The 8,087-nt window shown below is 47.8% G+C and overlaps 1 protein-coding gene across 1 annotated transcript in view; it reads left to right on the top strand.

The window, feature by feature from the left end:
- Positions 1–1,321: 1,321 nt before the first annotated feature.
- Positions 1,322–8,087, top strand: part of tead1a (TEA domain family member 1a) — a 30,048-nt gene continuing 23,282 nt past the window's right edge. The window contains exon 1 of the mRNA XM_037452149.2: positions 1,322–1,439. The gene's annotated coding sequence lies outside the window, so the exon portion shown is untranslated. The remainder of the gene's footprint in view (positions 1,440–8,087) is intronic.

The raw sequence follows: 8,087 nt of genomic DNA, 5'->3' as shown, positions 1-8,087 counted from the left end.
CCTGCAGGGGTGAAACCTGAGACAGGCAGACCTTAGTAAACAACAATTCCTTTCATGAGACAGAGGCGTCTGCCTGCTGCATTCAAAGCGGGGTCCTGCTGTCCCGTTTCTTTTGTTTGGGGGGGGGGGTGAAATCTATTTTATTTGACCACTTGATGAGTAACGTTAAGATGCTCTGGTTTTAACTTGAAGCCAGGCATAGACTTATGTGTCTGTCAAATTGAAGCCAATGTGGAAGCGTCTTTAAACTTGCATTTTCTTTATTAACCAGCAGGGGGCGACTCCTCAGGTTGAATACAAAGAGTCATTATCTCTCAAAGCTGTTTTGTCATTACTTCTCGTTTCTTATCAGTGGGATCCTAAATCTGTTACATATTTCTGCTGGCTAACATCACTAGCAGGGACCTTACATTTGTTCTCTCCATTTGTAAAACTTATATATACACAGGTTTTACACACATTTAAACATTGAGTTTAAAGTTTGTCCATGTAACCTTTGCTAAACAGCAACCACTTTAACCACAATAAACTGAAATAAACACATGAGAAGATAATTACAGATAATAAAATATGGGCAGTAGGCACGAGTAGCAAAGAGTCACTAATTCTGGTTTCTGTTTAAAATTGCGCATTAGCGAAGCAATGCATTATGGGGCAGTCAGTACACTCAGAATATCACGTTTTGAGTTAGATATGTTTATTCATCTTACCACACCACGTAAGGCTGTAGTAAATCAAAGCAAGTAGTGCATGAACCTTTGAATGTGTAAGAATAATATTTTAATTTTTCTAGTATGGCGAAAGTGTCTAAATCAGACCTTTTCTACTTTTAATTGAGAACTAGATTTTCCTTGTTATGGATTTGACGTGACTTAACAAATAGCCAGACCAATACTCGCACACAGACATTGTGTCAGTGTCTTTTCTTTTTGTTTTTTTTAATGGATTCGTTGTCAGCTGCTCGACCCCCTCCTCACGCTCCCAAACAGAGTTTGGGCGCTGCACTCTTTTCTTTTGTTGGTGTGAACGCAGCCCATCCACTCCGGCCCCTTCCCCCTCGTGCTCCCTCTCTTCTTCTTTTTTTTTCTGCGTCTCTCCCCACCCACCCTCACCCATCCCTCCCCGTCCCTCACCCACCCCTCGCTCCATCCATCCAGGGTGACGCCAGTCCCTTTCACCCCGCCCCGTTCAACTCAGTCCGCCGCGTTCATCTCATTCCTGCTCCCATTCCGCGCATATTTCGCATCCTTCGGGAGAGACGCTGCGCGCTTTACGCAAACCGGCGCCTCCCCCCCCCCCCGCCAACCCCCCCACCGTCCAACCCGAAGCAGCGAGGGGAGACCCTGGAGTTGGCGTGAAGTGCTTTCAACGAATGCCGTAGCGACTCGGATCCGTGGAAAAGTGTGGGAATTAATCCATAAAGGGCCATATGAATCGAGGTAAGTTCCCAAAGAGGACCCCCCCCCCCCTTCACCCCCCTCGCTTCGCCCTACTCAGCCGTCGGACGTTTCGCTTGTTGCTAAAACCGCAGAAATCTGCGGAGCTGACGTTGTTGTTGTTGTTGTTTTTTTTAACAACGACGCGCACTTCTAAATGTTGAACAAGTCTTACAAGCTCATTAATGCTCCGGCGCGCGACCCCCAGAGCGAGGTGGATGTCGCTTTCACTACAGTTTACCCCCGCCCCCTCTCCTCCTCATCCTCCTCTTCCTCTTCTTCATTCACCTACCCCCTCTTCCTCAGCACGAAACACATTGACGCCGTCTTCCTCTCGCGGACCGAACCCGCGCGGTCGAGTAGTTCTCCATCAGGGTTGCGTTCAGGGACCGGCTGACCGACCCGGGAACAACAGAGATGCGAGCGCGGGCACGCGTGACCGCCGCCGCGCGGCCGAGGAGAGTGTTCCATAAAGCTGGCAGTGAATGGGGAGACTTGTTGCACCGGTTGGGCTTTTTTCTTCTTCTTCATATTCTTCTTACCACACGCGCACACACAGGCCCCAGTGACTGGGAACAGCCCGGCGCGTGATAACGTGCACTCAGAGCACGGAACACAACGCTCCTCCTGCCCCTTAAAGAAATACATGCTCATATTAGGTTTTTAATGAGCTCCTCTTTCACTGTAACGTTTCTATTTGAGTGGTTTCTGACCAGCACAGCAGATCAAGAGGTGGTCAAGGTTTTCGGTATTTGGATGATGTGCAACAGCTTTCTTTACCCCCCAGTAATAAATAGCCTATAATATCCCCCTAATAGTTGTGTTGTTTACTTCCTGTTTAAATATCTGATCTATTCTAAAGACTGCGCTTGTCTCCTTTTTAAAGAGGGGAGTTCTTTAGATCCAGGCCGAAAGCGAGCTGTAATTATTGGAGAGGGGTTGCAAACTTTAGAACTGTGTGAAATATGAGTTAAATGGAAATCCACCTGCGAGAACCACTACGATGTCACTCCTACTAAAACCGCGGTCCTTTTTTAAGGTGTCAATCAGGCCGTGCTGGGGGTGTAGCAGGAAGGAGGTGTGTGTGTGTGTGTGTCATTGTCTTCGCAGCTTCTCGGCCCGCAAGTGTACAAACCTTTGTCAGTCACAAACAGCCTCTCATCCTCCCCCCTCCCCCTCCCTTCCCTCTCCAGTCCGTTGACATCTGTTTTGAGTGCTCCGTGCACCTGTAGAGACCAGGGAAGTGTGTGTGTGTCTGTGTGAGAGAGAGAGAGGGAGAGAGAGAAAGGGGGGAGGAGAAGGAGGAAGGGAGGAGCAGAATGCAAATCCAGGAGTTTGTTCAGGGCCTAAGCAACGCAGCCTGGCTGCCTAATGACCATTCTGTCTGTGTGTGTGTGTGTGCGTGTGTGTGTTTGCCTCTTGCTGTCGAGGCCAGCCAGGTCTATTGTTGAGGCAGCAACAGGCGTCGGCGGATGAGGACGCACCATATGGCCACTGTGTGCTTTGGATACACAACTGCTGTGTAAGTGTGTTTGTGTGTTCACGTACTCTGCCAATGCTGCTACAGTGTGGCCGAGCGGCGGCTCCTCCTCCTCCTCCTCGTTCCGTTTCATTCGTTGTCTCATTGGATGGGGGGGGGGGGGGGGGGGGTTGGGGCCAGGGTGGAGGGATCCAGTAAAGACATTTCTATGGAGTTGGGGATTAGGAGGCGTAATCCCTCAAGGGGGCACGAAGCAAGGTCTTGCGACGTCCAGATGTAGTCGCACTCTGCTCTCTTCTTTCCAGCGCGCTGCTGGGTCGGATCAACAGGTGATTCACTGAAGAGATCACACGGCAGAGGGTTGTTGTCGAGTTATCGAGCTCTCAATTGCAAATGATCCCCGGCAGTACAGTGTGGAATTCCTGCCTTTTTCTTTTGCAAACATAGCCCTAATCTTTGTTTCAGCGTATTTTTTTTTCAAAAGCAGATCAAAACTCAAAAGATTAAAAGGGGGAGAAGGGAAAGCCGGAGCTTGTATGTAATGAAATGTAGGGAGCAGAGCCGGGTTTATTAGAGCAACAATGCAATGTGAGGATGGGGGGGGGGGGGGGGGGGGTTGCAGGGGGCATTGGGTGGGAAGTGGAGAAAGGGAGGGTTAGGTTTTAGGGGTGTGGTTGAGGGGGGGGGGGGGGGGCAGGCTTTGTTTAGGGGTTGGGGGTAAACAATAGGCGCCCTCCTGGGGGGGGGGGGGGGCAGAGGGGAGCCTGTGCTGGCTCGCCCGTCTCCTCGTCTCTGTCCCCCCCGTCACTCCGTCTGACCCCCCACTTCCTCTCAGAAAAATAGAACTACAAATGTATCTGTTCAAAAAATCCAATCCATACTAACAGGTCACTGTCATTCTCTGCATTGTACAGATATTTGTACCCAAGTGCTGAGTCTCTCACACACACACATACCAGGCAGCACTTATTCACCCCTCCAATGATAAACACTTTATGCTCAAATACAGCTTGGACAAAACATTTGTAGGAGAAAGAAACACAGACTTTATATTAAAAGGTACATATTTCAATGGTCGGTTTAGTAGACATTTAGTAAACTACTCGAATATGTATCTATATATATTTAATTAATGTAAATACACTTGTTTTTAAACAGTTTTTTACACTACTTTTAAATGCCTGCACGCCCAAAGCTGTAGTTTCACGTTGCATAAAGACACTGAAGACTGTCACTGTCTTCGTCTTCTTATGCAGGTTAAAGTAAGATGAAAGAGAAATATGGGAAGAAATAGCAAATGAAAGAGGAAATACAGCTTTAGCCATTTTGTTTAAACTAAACTATACCATGCCATTGCACACCACCATCTACTGCATAGGTGAAGCCAGATTCCCATGCTTTTTTTTTTGTAGTCTATAAGTCCTCAAACAGCCCTTTGGACTGAAAGCTGGTCCAACAACCCAACACCCTCAAAACGTTTTGAGGCCCCATTGGTCCGTACCTACCAAACCCTGCAACAACCCCAGCGACAAATACAAGCACATGGCTAATTTTCATGCATGAATCACTACAGCAAGACATTCCAAGCGAGCAACATTCCAACCATTGCATTCATGACCCGCCATCCTCTGCCAGCCATTCTCACCCTACCGAACAAAGTCCCTCCTTACGCATCGTCCTGACCAGCCAAGGCGTCAGGGAGTGTGTGGCAGATTTTTTAGGGCGGATAAGGAAAAATAAAAAAAAGGTCCGATGACATCTTTTACCATAGCAATATTGTTGGGGATCATGTTTTCATAGAAGTGGGCCTTTTTCTTTTGGCGATGATGGGGATGATGACGGTTTTCAGACCATGTTTTAATTGGCCGTTAAATCAACGGACACCAGCCCGGGATCCTGGGACGCAGGACTTGCCCACAAGAGGCCTATATTGTTAGTTCCCCATGTAAAACAACAAGTTAATGTTGCTTCTTGTTAAACCTGTCACTTAAATAATGTTGCAAACCTACTTATGTAAGGCCAAACTCCTACACCAACCTAACAAAGAAGTTTTCTTGCCAACATTGAACCAAGTCATTTTTTAGCTTTTGGTTTTGTTCAAATTCACAACGTTAACCACATTTTAAACTGCGACTGAAATCCCTCAAAATAAAATAAGAATGCAGTTTAATTGTATGGGAACACACTTTTGTAGGAGACAGGGTAGACAGTGTGGACATTCTGAATGAATGTTGCGTTTCCTGTCCTCGGCAGGAAGCGAACTGGAAGTCTAGATTTCCACTACCTCTGCTTCCTTTTCCCGGTTGATGAACGATAAACACAGGACAACATCTCACTGCTCTTTTTCCCTGCTGTTGCGCTCATGCCCTTTTTTGGTCCCGATGGTGATAGGGGCTTTCATTTGTTCTGTAGCTGTGTGATAATCTCTTTCCACTCTGTGTGCATCCTGATTAGAGTTGCAAAATGACGGGAATATTAAAAGTTCATATTTCAGAATTATTTACATTGCTTGCTCATTTGCAGTATTTAACTCTGACTGCTTAAGAAGGTTGGCCTATTGTATACAATTAAATATTATTATAAAAATGAACATGGCATCAGTTTGGTTTATGTTTACACTTCTGACAGCCAATGTTCCCAACTAGCTACCTTTTGCCTTTGAAATATTTTCCTCTCAGTAACTACCAAAATGAGGAACTCTTTCAAAGCTGAGTTATAACCTCAAAGAACCCAGTGCACACCAGCATGGTATGTTTGCACTCTCTCCCTCTCAACCTGCATCGGTCTAAATAAAGCAATACCCACATCTTAATGGACCACAGATGGAAATTTTCAGGGCCTAATTCACTTTGCGTGTGTGTTTGTGTTTTTTGAGATTGAGAGCAGAGCAAACGTTAGCCGTAGATTAGCTTTAATTGTTGCGGGTGGAGGGAGTTAGCCGTACCCTCTCTTCACATTCATGGAAACACACAATGCTCCTCCTACGGGTGTGGGATGAGTCTGAGATAATAACGCACACACAAACACGCATTTGGTTCCTGGTGCCCGAGTTCACACTTATTAAATGGTGTTGGTATTGCTGCAAACCTCCCCCCGGACTCTCTGTGCACCGGTGGAGGATATTGAGACGGTCTACGTGTGACGCCAACCCCCCCCCCCCCCCCCCCTCATCCCCCCTCCTCCCTTCTCATCCTCGCACCAGGAAGAGGCCACACAATGGCCCGGTGTGACTCAGCTAAAAACCAACCTGATGGAAGAGTGGGAGAGTAACGGAGAGAGGGAAGCCGCTAAAGCTAAGCCTTTTACCGTCACACGTCTCCAGGAGGAAATAAGCTCACCACTGAATCAGCGGGCAATTACCGCGCATAAATGTCCCCGCAAGAGGAGATGGACAAAATGAGGCCCGCGAGCCGCTGCGGCCTCCCTCCCTCACTTTCTCCCGTCCGTCCTGTCCGACGTGCATTAGCTCGTAGAGAGAAGTGAGGGAGATATGCTGCTCCCCCATTCGGGCCAGTCCAATGGAACCCGGGTCAGCACTAAAACATCTCCAGACTTGAATGAATACATCAGTAATGGATTAATCGTGACCATCAGAACCAGAACCAATTATTGGTTATATACATGTATATCGTTATTTGGATGTGAGATGACAGCAACAGGTCAACCAGCTCATATTTGTGGTGAAAATTGTTCAAACGCTGCGTCTGCATTGGACCTCGCTTACTGTGCGATTAATCCAATCAATCACTGCAGTAGTACTTTGAACGCGGCCCGGATCCTTTTTTTTTTGGAACCAGACCAAGCAGAATGAAAACCTCCAAATGGAAGAGCTTTGCATAAAATCGAAAACATGCAAGAAAGTAATTCTCATGAAAAAGGAATGGCATTCATCATGATACTGCACACATTAGTGTAGTAAAAGAAAGGCACAGACAACACAAAATCATACTCCTAAATGCATTGTGTGTGTTAGAATAACACGGGGTGCAATGAAACTGCTAGGGACGGCAAGATAAATGAAGCCCTGAATCTGTTGAGCAATCTAACACTGGGTCACATTTGCACAGGTAGAAAAAAAATAAAAATGAAGGTCCTTGATGGAAAAACAAAAAATACTGAATATTACTAAGGGAACATTAAAACATGGCAAAACAGTGTGATGTGAAACCAGGTTTGCTTTGAGGATTATGAGAAAATCCTCCTTTTATCAAACCTGTGTGTGCGTGTGCATGTGTGCGTGTGTGTGTGCGTGTGTGTGTGTGTGTGCGTGCGTGTGTGTGTGTGTGTGTGTGTGTGTGCGTGTGTGTGTGTGTGTGTGCGTGCGTGTGTGTATTGGAAGCAGTTGAAACAGATGCCGTTGAGAGGTCCAGCAGAGGAGTTAGTGAAAGGAGCTGACTAGCTTGTGATAACACATTCAACTTGTCTACCAACAGGACCCCCTGCTGACACACACACACGCACACCCTCTGGTGATGCAGGCACCCGCACATCAGTCGCATTACAGTCCATTACAACCTCACTGGCCTGGCTTTCGAGAATATGGCGGCTGAGGGGCCGTGCCTACAAGCACATATGTGTACTTGGCACATGGGGGAAGCCTGGCGAGTGCTCTGAGACACGAGTGAAGGAGGAAGAAAGGGGGACACAGAAGGAGGAGCGCGAGAGTCCAAGGCAGCTGCAGGGCTGTGGCTGTGTGCCCCCAAGTGTGTGTGTGTGTGTGTGTTTTCCTCTGAGGGCTGGCACTGACACCATGAAGCCTGCTCTCCCTGGCTGAAGTAGGCCCAGGCCTGCCTGGTGACAGAGAGGTGGGGGAACCCGGGGCGCAGACGAGTCGCCCAGTCAGAGTGGATTGTTCTGTGACTAATGTCTCTCTCCAGCGTCCATCTGCTGCCCGGGGACCCTTCGCTCTCGCGTCTCCAGCGCCTCGGTTGGGATCCTTCCGGTGACCGTGAAGACCTTTCCGCTGGTTTGCTCTCCTGGTTTTCACCACAATGAGCAGCTGAAAGTCACCCCAGTCCCGAAGGTGCATCCGCGGCACTGACATTTCCGTCAAATGAATCATCAGGATTCATTAGGCCGTTGCAGGGTTTGTGTGTGACATCCTTCCTGAGTAGCAGCTAGCGGGCGGTGATTTGAAAAAACCTAAAGCTGCAGTATAGGGCTGTAAACGA

The sequence above is a fragment of the Pungitius pungitius genome, chromosome 6 (genome assembly GCF_949316345.1).
Source record: "Pungitius pungitius chromosome 6, fPunPun2.1, whole genome shotgun sequence".
In the NCBI taxonomy this organism is placed as follows: Eukaryota; Metazoa; Chordata; class Actinopteri; order Perciformes; family Gasterosteidae; genus Pungitius; species Pungitius pungitius.
Note: the sequence above shows the minus strand (reverse complement) of the source record. Positions and strands in the feature narration are given on the sequence as shown.